Below are 22207 nucleotides of genomic sequence, written 5' to 3'. Positions count from 1 at the left end.
ATTGTCTTATCAGGTTGTGAGAGCAGCCCCAGTACTTTTGTTAGATAGGTTTGTGAGGTATATCCCAACAGTGCCTATACAGACCTTTGGAGTGAAGCTCCTAATCACAGGAGATTGCTGTCCATCCTGTAGCATGCTGGCTACTAGAGAAGCTTCTCCCATGTAAAATTTCATTATGAAATCTGAGCTGTTTCTTGATACATCTCCCACTAAGGCAAATGTTGGCAGGTAATAAGAAAAAATGAACACTTCTGTTGTACAGCCTGCAACAAATTTTGCCGTATAGAATAGGAAATAGAGGTAGCAACACAACTTCCTAGACTGGTTAGCTTAAACTTTGGGCATGATTTTTTTGATATCTTTGAAGTCCAGATAATAACGTTTAGTGCTGCTACCATCCCATTATACTAAGAACTGGAAGAAACTTCTTTGAGACTGAAGGACTTTCTGGAGTTGTGTGTCCTCTTTTTGTTTGTTTTAATAAATGGGCATAATCCCATAAATCCCTGCTACAAATAGTCACATTACAGTGGATTTTAATTTTGAACTGAAGTATTCTTTAAATAACATTTATTTTAAATGTACTGTTCTCACTTTAGCGCAGCTGCCATTTTAGTTCATCTGGAAAATATACTAAAACTTGCAGGAAAAGCAAAATGCAAAGAAATGAGAAAAGCTTTCTTACAGATAAGAAATTGTCAGGAAACACCAACAAGGGCAAACAGCAGATAGTGATGAACCTAACTCTTACCTTTTGTTTTGCGTTCTGTTAGGGTCTTTATCCCATGAATTTTGGTTCATAAAAGTGGTGCAGACAATCAGTAATCTGTGGTTTAAAGGAACACATTCATCAGTGCGAAGTCCTATCGTTTTTCTCTGACATGGTAGCCAAATATATATCCTCTTGAGTGTGATGCTGTGACAGACAATCTGCTGCTACACACTTATTTTCTTCCCATTCTGACCTTGACATTGCCTTTACCCCAGTGGTAGCATGTTTGATGAAGTTCATTTGTAATTCCAAGAATTTCCTTGCAGCTATCCAACCTAGTCATTTTTTATTGATTTTCGTAAAGAAAATGAGAGCAAAAATTCTGAATTCTTGTCTCATAGTGGGATTTTAATGCCTAAATCTCTGGTTGTCCCTGGTCAGAGCACACAAAGGAGGACATGAAGAACATTTTAATGTTTGTATTATGCTATCTCATTTTTATGCATTATATGATACAGGACCCAGCATGCACCCTATCTGCCTTATTTTATCATATGTAAATGGGACCAGTCTCTTTTCACTTTGACTTTGAAAATAGTTTTCTAAAAAGAAGCAAGCACATTAAGAGTCATTTTGTAATCAATTTTTTAGATTGTGGTGTGGTGTACCCATTAAAAGTGAGAATCAAGCAACTTATGATATGAATAGGCTGCTATGTTTTTGACATTACATTTTTGTGCAGCACAGCTGGATTATTTTTTGTTTTTCTGAAAAACATTCAAAAACTAGAATGAAAAGTAGACTAATGATATTCAGTGTGAGTCTTTTAAATAGCTATCATAGATTCAAGCAAAGACAAAGCCATTGCTCAAACACTGGATTTGTTGTGATTAAAAGGAACATTTAATGTTTGATTGAAGTTCCGTTCCATTAGTTTAAAATATCCAATGAATTTTTCATGGTATACAAGTATGTTATATTTTTTATTTATCCTACTGAGTAGCTTTATTGTAGATCAAGGTGTCTCCTCCCTATGCAGTGATATCAGCCTTCATGCTCTTATGACCTTTAATACAGAACACTAATTTCCTTTGTAATTCCAGTATTTCTTTCATCGTAGTCAAAATGCAATGGGGATTTAAGCAAATACTTAAACTTTCATTTCTTCTGATACAATAAAACAATATAGTATGAATAGTATCTTTATTCTGAGGAGGAAGTATCAGGGAACTCAGTGTTAAGAAGCAGTGAGTATAATTCCTTACGTGTTCTGAAATGCATATTTTTGACCCCTTGAAATAATGATTTCCCTCTTTATTTATATGCATTTTAACCATTGCCCTCAATCTCATTTTGTGGTAAATTTCTACAAACCAGATATGCAGAATGTGTTTTTCTCTTTGATTTTAATAGCCTCTACTATTAAAGAAGTATTACTGACAATTGCCGTTTTCTTATTTTATAGGAATCAAGCTAAATGTCTTTAAATGTAAATATTGCTAGGCTAACCTTCATTTTTCAAGGTATCCTAAGACACAATGAAGCATGTATTTTCGTAGGTAGGATGGCTGTGGCTGAGCATGATAATTGTGTTAGTTTTGATTTTCTGTTTCCAAAGCATACACACTTGGCTCATAACCTTTCCATTTTCACAGTCCTTTTCACTTTCATTTGAAATTTCAGTTTCTTTCTGTCAACTTTCTGTTTCAAAGTAACATCTCTCTCTTGTTTAAGTAGTCCCTCTGCTGAGAATAAGGATTTTAATATCAACACTTGACTCAAAGGTCTGTAGCTAGCTTTGTCTTTTAATTTCTAAAAACTACTTCCCAAGTTTTTTTCTACAATATTAGGTATGGACTTATGAGCAAACAGGCCTTTATAGGCCTATTTTTAGTTTCAGTAACGGTCTGATCATTATTCATATTCTGTTTCCACAGAATTCAGATTGTGTTTTACAGCTAGTGTAAAGCTGAAGCACTTGATGAAAGTGCTAAAACTAAAAGTCGATATCATGTAATTTCCAGACTCATAGTTTTGTGGTCTCTTGTCTGAGGATCTTACCACCCTGCTATCTTACCTCTGCATCTGGAATGGCAAGTAAATGGCCACTTCCCATCAGACTCCCAGGTGTCCTAAAGGAAAACATTCACCTCTGTAATCATTTTGTACACTGTGCTAAGAATAAAAGATTTAAAAGGATTTCTTTGTTTCTGAAGGGCATTCCTAAAAGCCTATAACTTCAATTTTTAACTGTCCCAGAACAACTTCACATAGAATATATTGGCTTTGTCTCAATTAAGGATTATCAGGAATGTTTCTTCAGCAGATCTTGAGATTCACTTGATGTCATTTCCCAGTTTTGTCATTTGAAATTGAAAGCAATGACAAAGAAAATATCTTTAAACATAAAATGAAATGCTGTTAACTTCATGTGAATTGATGTCATTCATTTCTCATAATAAGATGCTGTTCAACCTTGTATAAAGTAACAGTACTTTGTGTAACTTTCAGTAAAGCAAGTCTTAGTGCTTGGAAGCTTTATTTTTCTATCATGTAGATATACTCATGCTACATGGTCATGAAGCTATGTTTAAAACCAGCTGACTGTATATTAAAATTCAGGTGGATTCTGGCCTTGCGGGAATCAGACTATTACAACTGTTCAAGAATGTGCTTGAAGCAGAAGGGTAGAGAGTGCTCCAGGGCATCTCCAGGGTAATGGACACTGTTTTGAAGTCGTCAAGATATGGTGTGCACAAATGTATCCCATCTTCTGAGCTTGTGTTCTAGTTGGTTAAGGAGAAAATGCTATGACCTATGATGTAAAGCTGATATGTTTTTGTCTGATTAGTGCTGACAGTATATATTGATTGTGCTGAAACCATGCATCTTTCATAGAGGATATTCAGGCTTAGGTACAGGGCAGGACCTGTTCTGTTTGTCTGAATTGGATTTAAGCATGAGTTAGGTGCTAAGATATCGAGCTTTGTTAAAGTGGAAGTGCTTCTGGATGTGTAAAGGAATAGAAGGCTATATCCTTCCTGATTGTTACTGCAAAAAAATTGAAAATGTCTATAATCTCTCAGATACTAAAAAGATGGGAATTTCTTTTATTCAACTCTGAGATTTAAGCACATGAATTTTGTCTAAGTTGTCCTTAAAGTGTTAAATGGTTTCAAGTGTTTATTTTTTTATTTTTATCTTCTTGCTCTTCTATTTAGATGAATGAACTATAAGTATCTCAAATTGATGTTGGCTTCTTTACTTTGCAGAAGTCTGTTCTTGGCCTTGCAGAAAGTGAGTCAATGTTAGAGCACTTCCTGGTTGACAGATATCTGTGTCAAATATAGTCAAGATTTTGCTAAGTCTCAGTAGAAAACCTGAGAAGTGCTCAACAGAAAACAACCTGACCTACCTACCCTTACATTTGGAAATTGACGCACACAAAAGAAATCTCACTTCATACCTTTGATAGGAGGCATAAGAAAAATGTTTACTTTGTAGTTGTTTTGTGAAAGACTTCAGTCCAAATGATGTTGCTTTCTTTATTTCATCATCCTTCCTATATATTACAAAAGAAATTCTCCAAAAGAGAATAATAGATATATGCTGAAAAGTTTTGCCAGGAAGCAATTCTACCAAGAGTTGTCTCACTCTACACAAATAGCTGTTCATGCGTATGAGAAATTTGGTTCTGCAAGCACCTTCAAAAGCAGTAGGATTCACCATAGTTTAAATGGAAATAAAATTTTGAGAATTCTCAATGCCTACTGAGGAATATGAAATCTGTGCTGTGAAGGTTTGATGTCTCACAGGCAGGGAAGATCATGATTAAAATATTTCCATGAGAAAGCTTAAGGGTTGGTCTAAAAATGAGCATAGATAAGACCAAAGTCATAACAGAGCAGCAGTTGGAATCAAAGGGATTTGTCAATGAAGGACAGAATTAATAGGCTTTGTATGTTGTAGAAGAGAAGGTATGCATGCGCCTAATGTTTAAAAGAGGTTAAAAAGAATAATAGTTTTAAAAAGTGACAGCATATTTGAATAACTTTATTACACTAAGATATAAATATATGATCTCCATGAACAGCTGGTACTTATTCTTCTGAGCATCTGTCCTATAAGACAAGATCAAAATACTAGCATGCATTTATGTTGACAAAAAAGACTTTTATATTTGAATTTTGTGTGTGTATATATAGGCAATTCATATGTACATGTTGGAATAGATGTATATACTTACAAATACCTATTTCAAGTGCAAATCCTGAAAAAAAAAAAAAAAATCAACCAATGAAGTATCTAGTAAAACTTGCTTGTTTAAAATTGTTCATTTTTCCTTTTCGGCCTTTCAGTAGCTGCATTTCTGCCACTTCATTGCCAACACAAAAGAGAGAAAGGACTAATATGCATTTAAATGGTTACTAGGGGAATAATATTGCCTCTATGTAATCTTCAATGGTCACAGCAATGAGATATTGATGGAATTCATAGTGCGTCAATGCATTTATTCAGGTGTGTTGTATGTTTGTAAATTAAATTCACCTACAAGAGTCAATAATGTATGTATGATTCTTTGTTTTCTGTTAATTTAACTTATTCTTAATCTACCCTGGAAAGCCTAGTACCCATTAATAGCTCCCTTTTAAAGTTTATAGATGATTCCCAAATGTCATGTCTTTTCACTACAAAACAATAGCTTGGATAGTAAACAGTAATGCAGACTCACCTGATGCTTGTTTCCAATTAATGGTAGAATGTCTGAGAGCTTTTTTTTCTTTGAGCATTTTGAGTCAAAGTCTGGAACCAATAGCAGTAGAACTTCAAACATTGTGTCACTTCTCCCTAACCGACTAGAATATTTTGCAAAGTCAGTTTCATGTCTTAAAAATTATCCAAATAATTGGAGACAGTTTTCTAGAGAGGATATTTTGTGTATCAGTGCTAGTGAGGGACTTTCTAGAAATGAAATAGTGAAACAAGTTATTAAGGGAGTCTACAGGTCTAGGCAGTAGTCCACTTCTACAAAACTTCTTGGATTATTAGCAGATACAGCTAAAACTTCTTGGATTATTAGCAGATACAGCTCTTTCCATGTTTTTACCACCACTGGTGTTACCTGGGAGAGTAAACAGATGCAAGTAATATTCATTTGAAGACAATTTCCATGCACCCGGTAAAATGGTTTTCATTTTGTTTCCTGACTTTCATTTCAGGCTCTTTATGCTTCAAGGCTTCTCCCTATTTAAACCTTTCTAGGTTCTTTTTTGCACTGCTGAATTGCCCCATCTGGTTCCTGTGGGAGATCATAGCTTTGAAATTTTCTCAGATGCTTGACCAAGTTATAGCTAGATGAAAGGGACAGGGACTGGGCATAGGAGTCACGGTTCTACAGTACCACTTTCACTTTGCATTGGGGAGAAACATACAAGCTTCACAGCTAGAAGATGCTGAGGTGATAAGCAGTGTGAAATTAGTGTAGGAAGTGGAGAAGAACAATAGTTTTCATGCCTCATGTTTAAGAGACCTTGTTAAAATTTCTGATGCAAGTCATCTGGTTTTGATCTGCTGAACATATATAAAATGTGTCCTATCCTAGGACAGAATAGGTAAATGATTAAACTGAAATACCATCCCTTGGACAATTAGAATATACACAGCAGGATAAAACAGAGAGACAAGCTCAGGAAGAATTACTAGAAATAAATAAATAGAAGTTAATGCCAAAAAATATACTGGCTTTGAGTCATTTTTAACCTTTGCAAACATTTTTGTCATAACTTCCACCATCTAATAGATTTTTAAAGATTTTCATTAAAATCTCACTTTCTGGCCAAAAATATTACTTAGTTATGACTAGCTCTACTATTTCATCTTTAAGAATCTTTCTATCTAAGACAGCCTGTCTACATGAGAAATAGGAAGGATCCATCTTCTGTAAAGCTCTGGCTATTGTAAGAGCACCTTCAATTTATATGAAAACTCAAGCAAAATGAAGTAACCGTCTTCAGACAGAATTCAAATAATAATGATTCAGTGTTGCCAAGAATTTAACTAGTGTTTCTACAGTGCTTGTTTCTGTGAACATAATTTAAAAAAAAAAAAAAAAAAGGCAGTAATATCCTGGTATGATAAAAACAGAGTGGTTTGTTTTGCTGTATTTAGTCTTCTCTGCAGCTACTTTCCTAGCATAACACATTCTGCACCTGTTTCACATGCACCAAAAGGAACTTTCATCCTTCTAGATGGCATATCATGAAAACTAAGTGTTAACAACAAAAAAGAGTTATAACTTAAAACTGTGATTTATTTATAATCTTCTCATCCAAAAGTACTGTTTGTGGGCCATCAAGATTATGCCAGGCACAAATATATCATGTGCCATTGTGTCAACACTACAGTAAGTTAGCTATGCAGCCAGGTGCCAGCACAATTATGCAAATAGCGGTACTATTGGCTTATCAGTCAAAAACACTGCCAGAATGCCTGGGAGACAGATTTCAATAAAGGAGATACACTCTGTCTCAGTGAGGCTGACATTAATAATTTATGATTAATCAGTTTATGGAAACATGTTAACAGCAGAAAACTGTGGAAAGCAAGATGGATCTCTTGCCTCCGCTTTTCCCATTTCTTTTCCTCTTAGCTGACTCCAATCTTGTTATTACTAAAAGCCATACAGAGTCCTTCACAAAAGAATGGATTAGCTTGTAAAAGAACCAAATTTAAGTGCGGGGCTCAGGAAGAAGTGATGAGAGGATATCTGCCTTCTTACAATAAGACTGAAGTGGAGCTAGGTCTTAATTTGTCCCACAGTCAGGCCTATTCCAAGCTGTGTTACTAAGAGCTGAATTAGTAGTTCTAGACCTTAACTACAAAATTTAAAACACCAGAAATCTTAGTGTTTGCATATTTCAACATAACCTTTGTCCATTCAAATAAAGAGAAATCCATGCAATGTTCACTCAACAATGAACCATTGCCAAGAACATTTCTTATTCTTGGAGACCATACATAAAACAATTAAGAAAATGTGAACCTGGAAGCTGTGGATAAGATCTGTAATTCAGAAAAAGGAAGATACCCCTTGAGAATGCTTCAAACACTCCACTACTGAGACTACTGAGTTGAGCCTCTGAATTGCTTCTGCAAATTCTTTAGTTGAGATCCAAGCGTAAAACCCCTAGACCCACCTGGAGCTGGATAGCAGGAATCTCTAAGTAACATGCATGGACATTCACTTGAATAGGTTGGTTTTTCAGTCAAGCTTGCTTTGAGAAACCTACCAAAATGATCTGTGCAGATGAAACTCATAGAACAATACCAGGTTTTTTATACCTACTAGGTTCTTCTGGAATTAGCCATGAGATATTCAGTTTTGTATGTTGATAAACTCGTGTTTTGGGAGAGGGAAGCAATGATATTGTTGTGTAAACAATCAGGCTGTCTGAAATTTATTTAAGCATGATTTTTCTTTAATTAAAGGAATGTATGATAATAAATGTATCCCATAAATTTTTTTCCCTAGTATTTTTACGAGTGCAAACTTTTTTGAAAACTCAGTTTTATTATGTAGTTTCATCTTGTTTGATGCTCAACAATATACAACACTGCAGAGTATTAAAAGAGTGAAAAGCATATCAAAATGCGTTAAATAAGAACTGAAACATAAGTATATCAACATCAGGATATATTTTTCACTATACTCTTGTGCTTTGTAGTATTGACTTTTGAAATTCCTAATTTTTTCAAAATTTCTAACCTGAATATAGTTTATTACTATTAGCCAGCAGAGATTCCTCTGAGAGCCTTAAAGCACTAATAGACTCTGATGTGATTAAATTGAACCACATTGCAATGCAGAATGCTTCTGGAACCATCAGTGACAAAAGTAATTGATAAATCAACCAGTAATTGACTTGAGATAATGAAGGTACTTTTAAGATGGATTAAGATTGTCACCTAATTAGCTTTTTAGAAAAAGAAGTAAGGTTATGTTTACTACAAGAGCTGAGAGTCATTGATTTAAACAAAATTGGATAAATATGCCATGTGGTAGAATGGTATATCATACAGGTCAGGATTGTCTTTACGTACAAACAAGCTTAGTAGCCGTCAAGGTCTATAAATTTTATTTTCTGATTCAGACGTGTATATCAAGAGGTGAAGTCTTATATTATGTTGTGCTTCTTAACTGTTTAGAGGAAACCTAGAAAATGTGATTGTTTCAGAATTTCCTGAGGAGCTTTTTATTTTTTTTCAATATCATCTTTTCCTGGAACTCCTTCTGTAGATAAAATGTTCCATGCATTTTAAGGTGATTTTAACTTCTAAGTGAATGCTTGATCCTCGTGGACTGATCTTGCTTATTGCTAATTTTAAGAATGCTAGTAACTTTAATACACCTTTTAATACAGTTGAGGAGGTTAAGGTTTCAACAGATCCTTTAGAAGCTACTTGGACCTGAAGAGATATAGGCATATCTGTAATTGCCACTTTTATGAGTGAAAGAGTAAAATACGCTATTGCTTGTTACCATTTTTCAAAACTGATTTTCCCGTTTCTAAAAATTTCTAAAAGGATCAGCTGAAAATGTGTCAGTTACAAATTAAAACAGACTGCTCCTAATGGTAAATGAAGATATTTATTCTTGATTAGTCCACAAAATTGCTTTTATTTTAGAGCAAGGCTGAGTTTCAGTGAGCAGCTGCCTCTAGCCCATAAGAAAGACTGCTGCAACATCAAAGAGAAGAAGAAGAGAGCAGGTCTTCCTCCAATCTATAAAAAGAGCATTCCTAAGTGTCAGGGCATCTTCTCCGAATTGTTTGTCACTCTTAAGTAACTTGCTTTCTCCTTCAATGGGAACTGTTCCATGCTTTGAATCCTGCTGTTGTTTTCTGTTTCTTGAACATAATGTTAAAAGCTTTTTCACAAAGAGAACTCCAATCACCTGTTTTCAAACTTGAGTATAACAAATGGAAGTTGACTTCATTTATAAAAAGTGGAATTTAGATTAGATTTGAGGAAAGCATTTCTGCTTCTCAAAACTGTTTCAAAACACTGTAACCCACACCTCACAGAGATTTTAAAAAGACAAATTTGACAAACATCCTTTCAGTCATGGTTTAGTTATATTAAGCCTGTCTCAAAGCCCGTAAAAGTAAAAGGATGACCTAGAAATTTATTTGGGAGCTCTTTTCAGCCCCATAGCAAGGAATACATAGCTTATAATGTATCATGTCCTGGCAGAAATTACTTTCTCACCAATTTAAATGTCTGTAAAGTCCATAAAATAGGTCCACACGAGTGAAAGTGAACATTTCTTTTCTGTTAGTGCCAAAATCTTTAGATCAAATATTGAAGCTACTCTATAAGCTCAGCTAAGGATTACATTTATAGCACAGAAATAAAATAAAATTTAAATGCAAAAAGCCATTACTCTTTCAACAGCTATGTGACCCAATGCCTCAGACAAGTTCATTACCTTCTATTCATTTCACTATCAAGCTACAGATTACCCTTCCTTTTTTTTTTTTTCTTCCCCTCTGATACTTTGTGCATTCTCCATGCATTTGGCTCCTATCAAAACACAGATTTATTCCGTATGCATTGTCTTTCTCTGGATCTCATTATCATAAAATCATAGAATACGATTCCAAATACCCTTCCCAAGTTGGAATGGACCTACAAGCATCATCAAGTCAAACTCCTGGGTTTCTACCACCTCTACTTCCTGTCTCAGGTTCTTATCTCACCTCTTTCTTGTCTTTGCATTGAAAAAAAATATAAGAGCATTAACTGCACAAAAATCATTTTGTTTGGATAGTAAGTGGGAGGTCCACATGTCAGTCGAACTTTTCTACTCTTTGTTCAAAAGTGACATGGTCTCTGAATGCTATTCTTGTTCTGTACATTTCCTAGCACATGTGAAGATAAAATCATCTTGATACCTTTTGATAAACTCATTTTCTATGTTCAAGGAATATGTTGCGGCAGCATGAGTTGTACACCATTTTATTTCTCCCTAGAAAGAAGTGTTGTAAATCATTCATCATAAATCTGCACTTTGGTGATTTAGGCAGAGCTTGAGTCAAAGAATTCTCACCGATAGAGTACCTGTTTCTTGCAAAAAAAAAGAGCAAATATTTGGAGCAATGTTCTTTCTTGATGCTGTGCTCTATCTTCACAAAAAATTCAGTTGCAAAAACAAAAGCAGAGAAGTTGTTTCCTGCATGTCAGATGAAAATTAATGACAAAACAGTTGGACAGCTTGATACAGATTTTCTGACCCTGTCTTTTTCACTTTTTCTAACTCTTGCCCTGTAAAAGCAAAATTACAAAGAGTAATTTTGCATTTCTCTATGAATAATCATTGTAATTGATATTTTAGTATTATAGAGATGTTTATTTTGAACTAAGAACTGCATTTAGATTAGTACTTCCCAAAAACTTTTAATAGGCACTGAAGTCAATGGAAGAATTTGGAGTGATTTCAGAAAATTGAGAGTCAGGCCTTAACCCCCCATGAAATAAAATTATTTCATTAGTTATGTGACCAGTTTTCTGAGACTGCTCCTTAGTCTCTAATTTAATAAGGCTACCATGTCACAGCTGAGAGAAGAAGTGAAAGGCAGCTGTCCTAGATCAGCCAGCAATATTCTCGGCTGATCTGAGGAATGATATAATTATATTAATTTCACAGAGGAGTACAAATTTCCCCTTGAAAGGGTATAAAATCCTACTTACAGGACAGCATTTAAATCAACTGATCAATTCTACATTTTAATTACTTAATTTTTTCATCTTTGGTTTCTTTCACAATTTGCCTCATTGGAATAATCTGATGTTTGATTTCCTGAACCAGTGATTGAATTACTAGCAACATCTGGAACTTAAAGATAGAAAAAAATATCTTGTCAGTAGGCTAGGAGCAGTAGTTCAAGGGACCACAGTCTTGGTGCTGTTTCCTGTTGCCAAAAAAAAAAAACATGCTCACTGCAGGTCATGTCAGATTCATGTTTAGGAACATTACCGGCTTCCACAGTGGTGTGAAAGCTCTGCTCATGGCTGATATTATATGCCAATAGCATATCATTGGTGGCTGTACATGCTTTTGTCACTGTGGTGGTTTTACTCAGGTGGGTGGCCGAGCTCCACAACTGCTCTCTCACTCCCCCTCTTCAAAGAGAAAGGGGAAGAAAATACAACACAAAGGGCTCAAGGGTTGAGATAGGGACAGGGAGATCACTCAACAATTATCATGACAGGCAAAACAGACTCAGCATAGGGAGATAGTAAGATTTATTGCCTATTATTAACAAGCTAGAGAAGTGAGAAACAAATGAAAGAAACCAAAAGCACCTTCCCCCTATCCACCCTCTTCCACCTCCTCCCCCCAAGTGGCACAGGGGAATGGGGGTTATGGCCAGTCTATAGGGCTCCTTCTCCATCACTCTTTTCCCCCTGTGCTGTGGGGTCCCTCATGGGATGCAGTCCTTGATGAACTGATCCATTGTGGGCTTCCCACAGGCACAGTTCTCTTCGAGAACTGCTCCAGATATGGGTCCATACCACAGGGTCCATCCCTCAGGAGCAAACCGCTCCAACCTGGGCCCCCTACGGGCAGCAGCTCCTGCCAAGTCAGCTGCTCCTGCGTGGGCTCCTTTCCATGGGCTACAGGTCCGGCCTGGAATCTGCTCCAGCGGGGATCCTCCACAGGCCGCAGCCTCCGTTGGTGCAGGGCCACCTGCTCCACCGTGGTCTCCTCCATGGGCTGCAGTGTGGAACCCTGCTCCACAGTGGTACTCCATGGGGACAACCTGCTTCACCATGGTCCTCACCACAGGCCAAAGGTGACTTCTGTTCCAGTGCCCAGAGCACCTCTCCCCCTCATTCTTCACTGAACTTGGAACCTGCAAAGCTGTTTCTCGCTCCTCCTTCATCTTAAATATGCTCTCACAGAGGTGCAAACAACATTGCTTATTGGCTCGGCTCTGGTCAGCAGCAGGGCCCTTACCCCCCAGGGCCCATGGGGCAGCTTCTAGATTCTTCTCACAGAAACCACCCCTGTGGCCCCCTGCTACAAAAACTTTGCTATGTAAACCCACTACAGTCACGTCTTTGCAGTAGAGAAAAGGAACCACAGAAGGCTCAAACCTGAGCAAGGACTCCAGTTAGTACAGAACATTATGGCACACTTCCTCACAGGAAAAGGAAGGCTGTGAGCCGACACAACTGTTGTTCTCAGGCCTACAGCACGACTTCAGTCTTGCTAAGTCATCTGCTTGTTTGAGTCTTTCTGTAGATAACAACATTGCTTCATCATATATGCAATGACACAGGAACGTGGATGCTTTCTATCCCTGAAAAACTTCACCACAGGTACAAATACCAAAGCTATTGAATATATGATATTAAGCCTTAAAGCCTTTAGCTTAAGTTATTGCAGACAAGCTTGATGTTTTTTTATGGCTTCTTCCTTGACTTAAATGATCAGTCATTGGTTCAGAGTAATGCTTGCCTCAGGTGGTGGTCATTTTTCTTGTAATCTATTCAACAATAAGCTTAATCTTAGGGACAATTAATAAGCCTTGTTAGTAGTCTCTTGTCACATTACTTCTACTAATATAATTTTAAGCAGCCAATTGAACCATTCATCTCAAATGGCTAAAGATGTGGTGAAAATATAGATTACCAATGCCAATTAAGTATTTTTTGTCTCACTCATCTGGGATATATTCCACAGATGGATGACAAATTAATTTTAAAATCTTGGAGATTATCTATTCTATGTGCCGTATAAAACTCTTTTCTCCGGTATCTGAGCATGTGTATTGTAAAGGTGACTTTTAAAGAAAGCATAATTCAATTTCCTATTTTTGGGTCTATAGTAGGACTACCCAAAACAAAACAAAAACCATGCAGACAGTTATCTCTTTTAAGTACAGATAGGAACAAGTACTAAAAACACTTGTGGCTTCAAATCTGTACAGTGCCCCACATGCATAGGAAAAAAAAAATACCTGCAGTTGCAATTAGTCTCTTCAGCTTGCTTTTTTTTGTGTTTTATTTTCAGGGGGAGGGAGGAGGGGAGCAGGGCAGGTTGTTTTTTCTTTTTCTTTCTTTTCTTCTTTTTATTTTTCTTTAATTATGTCATAAACCTTGTTTAGATATATTTCATATCAGTATCTTAAAGTATTTTATGGTTATGGACCAGTTGTCTAAAAATGCATAAATTTATTTGATATAGTTAAACTTGAGAAATAAAAATATGTTGAGGGCATAAAGGTTAACACAGTCTGTCAAACATAGCCTGAGTGACATGAAATAACTGAGCCTAACTAAGGGCTTTTAGCACTTTTCATATTTCACCACTATAATACTTAAGATCATGTTATCTTCTTTTTTACCATCTTATAAATAGCTGTCATGTCCTATAACACATGGCATGTTTTTAGAGTTAAGCATTAACTTAAATGCTTTGACAAATCAGAATCTTAGTCTGTGCATGGAGAATGCACATGGAAAATCTTAGTTCTGTCAATACGAACAAGTTCAGTTCAGAGAGAAACTCTGTAATCTACGCAGCATTCCAGAGTGGAGATAGTTGAACATATCTGATTCTTCTCACTTGTACATTTTCTCCACTGTAATTTACGCGTATCCGTTAAGTGAAATGAAGATAATGTTAGCAGGAGGTGTCTGTTACATAGAGTAAACACTAATCATTTCCTGTTTTCTACATTTGTATCTGTAGTGTTCAGTAACAGTAATGCAATGTCCTTCATTATTTTCCATATAATACTCAATTTGTTTCTTGTTCTTGTCACGATTACCAGTTGGCTGATTTGTTAAGTGAGTGTAAGGGATGACTGTGGGATTGAAGCAGCTTTTGTTTCCCCATGGAGGATGTGATGAACGGTATACAACAAATCTTTTGCTTGATCAGTCTTGACTTCAAGAGATTTGTACAGTCAACTGCTCTATTGGTACTCTAAATTGTTTTTTTATCGTCATTGTTTCTTCTCTTGAATCTTCATGACCAAAGACCTCTGTCCATAAGAGGTTATCTTTAAACACATGTTCAAGTCACTGTTTGAAACCCTAACTCATCTTCTGTTCAAATTGGAAAAGTTCTGCAAAATACACTATTCACACAATCTTGAAACTGTGAAGAAGTCTCAAGGTTAACATTTTGGAGTAGGCTGTTTGTTTTTGTTTTTGTTTTTTTTTCCACTTTTCAGTTTGAAAGAGGATTCTCTGAAATATTTAAATTGCCAGCTCATGCTAGTCCAAAACGAGAAGAGAATAATTTCAGTTGTAATTCACGATGCTTGTAAAACTAATTATGGGTAAGATTTAATGCAAGCATTCAAACCAAGTATTGGTCTTAAGTGTATTTATTTATCATTCATTCAGGACAGTAAAGATTAAATACAAATGAAAACCTTAAGTTTGCATCATCCTCCCAAAAGACCTATGATACCTTCTCAGTTCTGCGCATTGAAATTTCCCTTTTCCTTTACTTCTATAACTGTAAATTACTGTTTAGAGATAAGCCCAGAGCTATAGATGATGCAGTAAAAGTTTGTATTTATGACATTTTCAAGTTTATTTTGCAAAAGCTACTGAGGTAGAAAAATTAACTGGAGGCAAATTCTGAATCCTGAACTCTGAACTTTCTGATTCTTCTGTTTTATAGATTTAGATGATTCTGAAAGATTCAGGCCAAAAAGAAGATAAAATCACACACAAAATTAAAGTTATAATTTCCTGTTTACTATAAGATAATGACACAGTGGTGACTGAGCTGTTTTCCTAACTTCTAAAAAAAATGAACAGTGTAAGCCATAGAATATTTTTCTGTGCACGTTTATTAAATTCAGACTTCAAAACAATTGCTAGAAATTAATCACAGAAACAGAGCACAGATATGAAGGAGTTCCAGAATGCTTTCTACCCAGGATCATTATTCCTATGTCTATAAAGTCAATTACTTATTGTAGACTCTTGTCAGATGACATCTTCCCACATTTATTCATTATTCTTTATCTCCTAATTACCTGAATGGCAGCAAAATTAATTTGCATGAGTGAATCCTACCATGCTCTAAATCAACTAGAACAGTAACTCTGTTATAGTATACTTCTGAACTAATTATTGCAATTAGCTTCCTAAAAATGTGTCCTTATGCAAGTAGGTACAGAATTTTTTTGGTATCAGAAAAAATAAATTAAAGTTGGGAACCTCAGAGTCATTTCATCTGCACAGAGGGCAAATGAAAGGAAGCAGAAATGTCTGAAGTGTTCAGTCTCCTATATTGCTTAGCCTTTTAGGATGAAGACTTTTAATTTGAAGGTACCACAGTACTTAGGAAATACTCTGAAGTAATGTCACCAAATATCTCTGAAGTGGTGCAGCACAGGACTTATCCTTAAGCGTGAGCAAGTCTACCAGAAGGATCTTAATTTATCAACAGGAGATCTTTGTGTAGAAAAGGAAGCTTATGATCTGTTTGGGGGAAAATCTTAACATGAATCAGAAGAAGAAATCAACATCTTGAATCCATGCACCTTCTTTGCATGCTGCTGTGTAATGCACACAAATGTGGAAAGTCAAACAATATCTTAGATTTCAGCTGGAAAAAACTAAAAAAGGGGAATTAAACAGTTTGGAAAGTATGTAACAGCTTTCTGTGCTTCCACTTCATGTAGAGAATTCCTCTGTGATGCAATTAGATTCTTCACTATGGCTATTACTTTTGACATTTCACATTTTGCAGTATTATTATATAGCTCTGAAGAACCTGTAGGTCGTTTTTGTGCCAAATACATCTCTACAGATTCTTCGTGGAGTTTAGGGGAATTTGATTATTACGTTTGAATCATATCAGAGAGGAAATAAGATAGAAGTCTAACTAGAAAGTGCTGCTCTGGGCTAATGGCTCAAGGTGTAATCATTTTTTGATACTTATAAATTAGAATTATTAGATTTCTCATCTTTACATCTCTTCTTGATTAAGTCCATGAATCTCTATGGCTATCTCTACAGTACTTTACAGTACTGTCTGTGATGAAAATGTTTTAAGAAAAAGATGGTTTGAATACTCATGGCTTATTACAGTGTATTTTAAATTCTGCAGCACACAATTTCAGAAAATCTTTAAAAAATACTAGTATTCCTGCAACAAGTCTCTAGCAAATATTTTTGCACTTTTGTGTAGAACTTGTTATCTCAGAAATTCACAGCACATTAATTAAGCTTAACAACATTCTACTGAGTCAAATAAATATTTTCATATGCAGTAAAATATTTTTACATGAGGCTGATACAATCAGATTCCTCCAGTGGGTCAATAATGAGGCTGAATATAAGCACGGTGAAGTTCACATTCTCAGTGTCTTTGCATAATTCTCTCCCGTTTTAATACTGTGGAAGCATTTTTACATCATAGGAAAACAAATGAGACTTTATTCCATCCTAGAAATGCAAAAAAGTCACAGTGAATTTGTACTGGGCTGCAGCTGCAGAGGCTCCTGCCAGGAGTGCTTGGTAATACATAAATTGTCTCGAGCCTGAGAGATTTAAAGAGACATTAATAGCCCAGCCACTGTGTAGAATTTTAGATTAGTCCAAAGATGCAAAAGAAAATTTGAAATTCCAAACAAAGAAGGGTGATTTGGGTAAAAAAAAAAAAAATAAATAAATAATAATAATAATAATAATTCTGTGTTGAACTGAGAAGGGCCATGTATATGTCATAGATTTAAAAAAAAAAAAAAGAGAATAATGTTAGAGAATATATGAGGAAATACATTGAGAAATTAATTTCAGAAATTTAAATTGGAAACAAAATCACTTAGTCAATATTTTAATAGTCGATATTTAAACCAGATACAATGAAAACTCTACACCTGTTCTACGTGTGTACAAATGTCTACATATTTCTTAGGTAAAATCCTAAACTGTTCAGGTATGTGCAAATGAACCAGGAAATAAAAGGGTATTTCTGAACTCTTCCTGCAGTCGAATAGGCTGCCTGAAACCTGTGATTTTAAACAAGGTGTTCAGCATATGAAAAGTATTCTCTGGCATTAACAATTGTTAGATTAAATTTAGATATGTGCAGTGATCACCTGAAATTTTAATCTTTTATAATGTCAGTGGCATTTACTGACTTCATTCAAGGAGTGATGAATCTGGCTTGAAATTAAAGATCAAATATTATTTGCTGGTCTTACAGGGTCTCACAGTATATAGTGCCTAATAGAACATCCCTTCTGTCTAATAAAAAAAAAAATCTGCATAAATTGATCTAATTCTTTTTGAAACTTATAAATTGAAAGAGTGCTGAAAGTACAGCAGTTCTGGTGTTTCCTAATGATTTGCTTAAATTATTGAGGGTTTGAAAACCACTGCTGAAAGGTGGCTGGTGGTTTTTGTTTGTTTTGTTCTGTTTATTTGTTTGTTTCTACTGGCCTTTATGATTAATTACTAAATAAACTCAACATAATTAGCTTCTTTAGCATGTGAACAAGCTTTCTGTTCTTATTGTAGCCATTTAAATAGTCCTTTTTGATCATGGTTTTTGAGTGCCTCCAACAGAAATACATCATGGCTTCTCAGACTCCAGTGGTGTTGCAATCCATTTCCTTGGACTTGGGGAAGGTTATTCAAACAGCAGGAAGTAGTAACAATCCTTTTTTTTTTTTTTTTTTTTTTTTTTAACTAACTGATAGAAACTAGTTGGGAGTTGTCTACATACTACAAAACACACTGCACTGGGGGCTTACTTTTAGCTAAATGTTTGTAAACTGTGCAAGTAGAGATCAATGTCTCTAAATGCTTTGCTCGTAGCACTATGAAATACTTTACTCTAAAGATACTGGGTTGGTTGACCTCCCCTGCTTCAGAAAAGAGAAAACGTCATTATTCGCTGATTCTGAACATGCACTGCAAAAATTGCAGCAGTTCAGAAACTGCTGAGAATGTCTCACTGTTTTGCCTGCCCTAATTGGAGCAGCCACTTTTCAGAAAATTCAGCCACTCTTCCTGTCTCTCAATATCACAGGAACTTTATTTTGAAACATATTCTCTACTGAGACAGGCACTTGCTGTTCCTACTGTCAGTTCTCATGTTAAACGTTTGAGGGAATAAGGTGTGTGGAAAAATTCATTGGGAATTCATTCCCCAATTCCAATAATTTTGTCCCTTCTTGGCTATCTATCTATGTATATCTTCAGCTTACTGCCATTTGTTATTGCTGGAATGAGCCTAAGATGGATACAGAGGAGTGTAAGAAGGCAAAAGTGTGGAGGGAAAAAAAAAAAAAAGCAGACTAATGAGGAGAAAGAAATTGAGACTGTGCAACAGAGACAAAACCAATAAATATTGAGCCTAAAAACGTGGTTTTCATGGTCTAACTATACAAGCAACACAGTATGTGGATGCTAAAATTGGTCTATAACTTAAGTCTGACTTTGTTAGTAAATGGAAACAGAAATTTGAATCCTTAATTTCATTTCTGAACTTTGTCTTTCTTTCAAATACTTCATTTCATTTAGTTTCCCACTTCTTTCTAACTAAAAAGTGCTTTCTCACTCCAAGCCTGTCTGAAATTAGCTGGTAGGTAAGTATTTAGTAGATAATACATAATGTGGTTCAACAGGCACCATGACAAAAGCTCTTTTGGCTAGGGGAATATTAAGATGGAGGACTTCTCTGTTGTCCCCAAGCAGCAGGAGTTTCAGTGACAAGCCCAGTTCTAGAGGGAATGCATCTTACCTTGTTAGAGGGAGAGATAGCACTGAAGTGGGAAACATCTATAGTCAGATTTGACAGCAGTTTGTTGTTTTTTTCCAAAATTAGCTAGTTTCTCATGGGCTTCAGCCAAAAGCTCTTTTGTCCTGTAACAAGCAGAGACATGACCTCTGTCTTGCTCTGTTTTTGTCTAGAGAAAGGAGATTATGCTTTCAGCATCACTGCAAAGACCAGATGAAGTGCTGTGTCTCAAGGAGAATTGAGCAGTGCAAGCTATACCTTGAACAGCCTGCTGCTGTTATTGTTGCTGCTGCTGTCAGACTACCTGTCTTGGTAAGTAGAAAGGCCTTCATGGCAAAAAAACAACTGGTATTCATTAAGCAGTCATGATCATGAACCTGTACTGTTGCTGAGATACTAAGTGACATTCAGAAAACACAAAACATTACTGAAGAACATCTTAGTATGACTGTCATGCTGTTATTGCATTAGAGGATTCATGCTTCAAACTTGTCCAAAAGCCTGCACAGAGAGGCTGAATTCATAAATCTGTTGCTCTCATTTATTCTAGTGTTCGTCCCTACATCATATATCACTCCATCTCTAAGTTTACATCCTTTTCTGCTTCAGTCTCTCCATGTTTCTATGCCTTGCACATTTTGCAAGTTATTTCCTTGTTGTGAATATAAATGTCTTCACCTAAATATGTAAAAATTGAAAAAACGTCTTCATTTTAGGCAAAGCAAAGAGTGTTAGGATTCAACAATTTATAAGCTGGAGAATATTAAAATATAGCTCTATGGATCTCTAATATGTTCTTACTGGAATCTGGAAATCTAGTGGTGAGCTCTGACAACGTTACTGCATATACACATATGTACCCTAAAAGTGAAGTTAAGGTTAACTAACTTAACTTCTTTCTAACCATTAGAAAAAAAATCAGACAAGCAACAAAAATGAGTAAAATATTTGTTTTAAAGTGGAAATTTTGAAAGATATACAAAACAATGGTATGAAATGGGACATCCAGAATACTATTTTCATTATACATCTCACATGTGCAAGCAAATGTAATAGATAGCACATATTAAGTTCATATCATATTGTCATTCACAGAACTGTATTTGTATGCACAGATGCTAAAATTCCTTGAAAGTGAATCAGCAACAAACCCAGTAAACAGTTTTCTTGTTATTCAGTCCTTTACACTGTCCACTGGACCATGATGACTTCTTGATGTTTATTCAAGTAGCTAAAGACCTTTCTATGATGAGAATGCTGTTTGCCTTAAGCCCATTCCAGTAAATATGTAACATCTCTTCTAGCTGCAGACAAGCCTACAAAATAATTTTAAATGATTAATAGCATTAGTAGAAGTGACATTGCTTTGCCAAAGGGATGACAATTCTTCTCTGTTGTCTGAAAAAAAAACCAAAAACTATTTTTAACAGTATCATAAGTGCTAATTGTTTTCCTGCCATCACACATGCACAAACACACATTTCTGCAGAGTTTATGGGCTCAATTGGGTAGGAGAAAACATTCCTATCAGACAATGGCGTTTTGAAGATGGGATAGCCTACTTAATTCTTAACATGCAGCAGAGTTTGACACCACCTTTGGAAGCACTGTAAGACAATTTAAAATGAAGGTAATCTTTCAACAGCTTGAAAGGTTTCTTTTTTCCTTGAAACAGACTATGTACAAAGAGGTAATGACAAAAAGAATTAATTTGAAATCCTTCTAAAATATCATCAGTTTAGCTATCCAAAATATGCAATTTCAGAAAATGTGAAAGGTAGTTATCCTGCTGCAAAAGCAATTTAAATAGCATACTAGAAGCCATTCAAGTGCATATATTTCTCTAATTTGTCAGTGCATTATATACATACAAGTCTGTTTGTTTGTTTTCCTGAAGAAAACTATGTTGTTTAGGTTGATAGCAAAAAATTGTCCATTAAGTATTTCATATCTTTGAGAACTTAGTTTTGGTTTTAGATGTTTTTAACATTTTAATGAGAAGTAGTGTGTTTTGTTTTGTTTAAGAGATATAAGGAAACTCTTACAGTTTCAAATGATACTCTCTTTCCTTCCCTCTTACCCTTGTCGTCTATTTATTCAAAAATGCAGATGGAATCAGCTGTTTAGCTGTTACGGTCAAGATCTTTAAAAAAGATTAGACTACTTTCTCATTAGTTAGAAATTGTTATTTATTAATGCAGTCTTAAGCAATCTCAGACAGCAGCAAGGATAGACTCTCAACTAAATATTTATCTTATATCTAATTAAAACAGCAAAGTACAAAAATAATTTCTGTAAGTGCATTATCCTTCTTGAATCAAATACGGGGTGGCTACCTAGGGGACTAAATAATATGTCAAAGGCTGGGGTCTCTCCCTATTTTTTATTTCATGGAAAGGTAAAAAATAAAAATAAATAAAATCTGTAAAAAGACCTTGAAAAGAGGGCTAAAAATACTGATGCAGGCAAAGGTAATGATGTGTATTATGTTTTAGTGGGATTAGGGTATTGAAATATTATCTCGAAATGCTTCATTGTAAACGTCATAGAAAATAATTTCTGCTGCAGGTTTTATTTATTTATTTTATTTTTAGTGGAAAAGACTGTTCTGAATAGTGGAGTTAATAAGCAGGTACAGACAAAGAGCTGGGTTTGCTAGCACAGCGTTATATGGACAGACTAACAAGGGAAGTTCAAAAAAAGGACAAATG

General features: G+C 35.4%; 1 protein-coding gene across 3 annotated transcripts in view; it reads left to right on the top strand.

The window, feature by feature from the left end:
- The window catches only part of RAG2 (recombination activating 2), a 489305-nt gene that overhangs the window by 47115 nt on the left and 419983 nt on the right, over positions 1 to 22207 (top strand). For all 3 annotated transcript variants that reach the window (XR_011809782.1, XR_005266225.2, XM_038180252.2), the window contains exon 2: positions 19670 to 19808. The gene's annotated coding sequence lies outside the window, so the exon portion shown is untranslated. The remainder of the gene's footprint in view (positions 1 to 19669; positions 19809 to 22207) is intronic.

Source organism: Anas platyrhynchos, chromosome 5 (genome assembly GCF_047663525.1).
Source record: "Anas platyrhynchos isolate ZD024472 breed Pekin duck chromosome 5, IASCAAS_PekinDuck_T2T, whole genome shotgun sequence".
NCBI lineage: Eukaryota > Metazoa > Chordata > Aves > Anseriformes > Anatidae > Anas > Anas platyrhynchos.
Note: the sequence above shows the minus strand (reverse complement) of the source record. Positions and strands in the feature narration are given on the sequence as shown.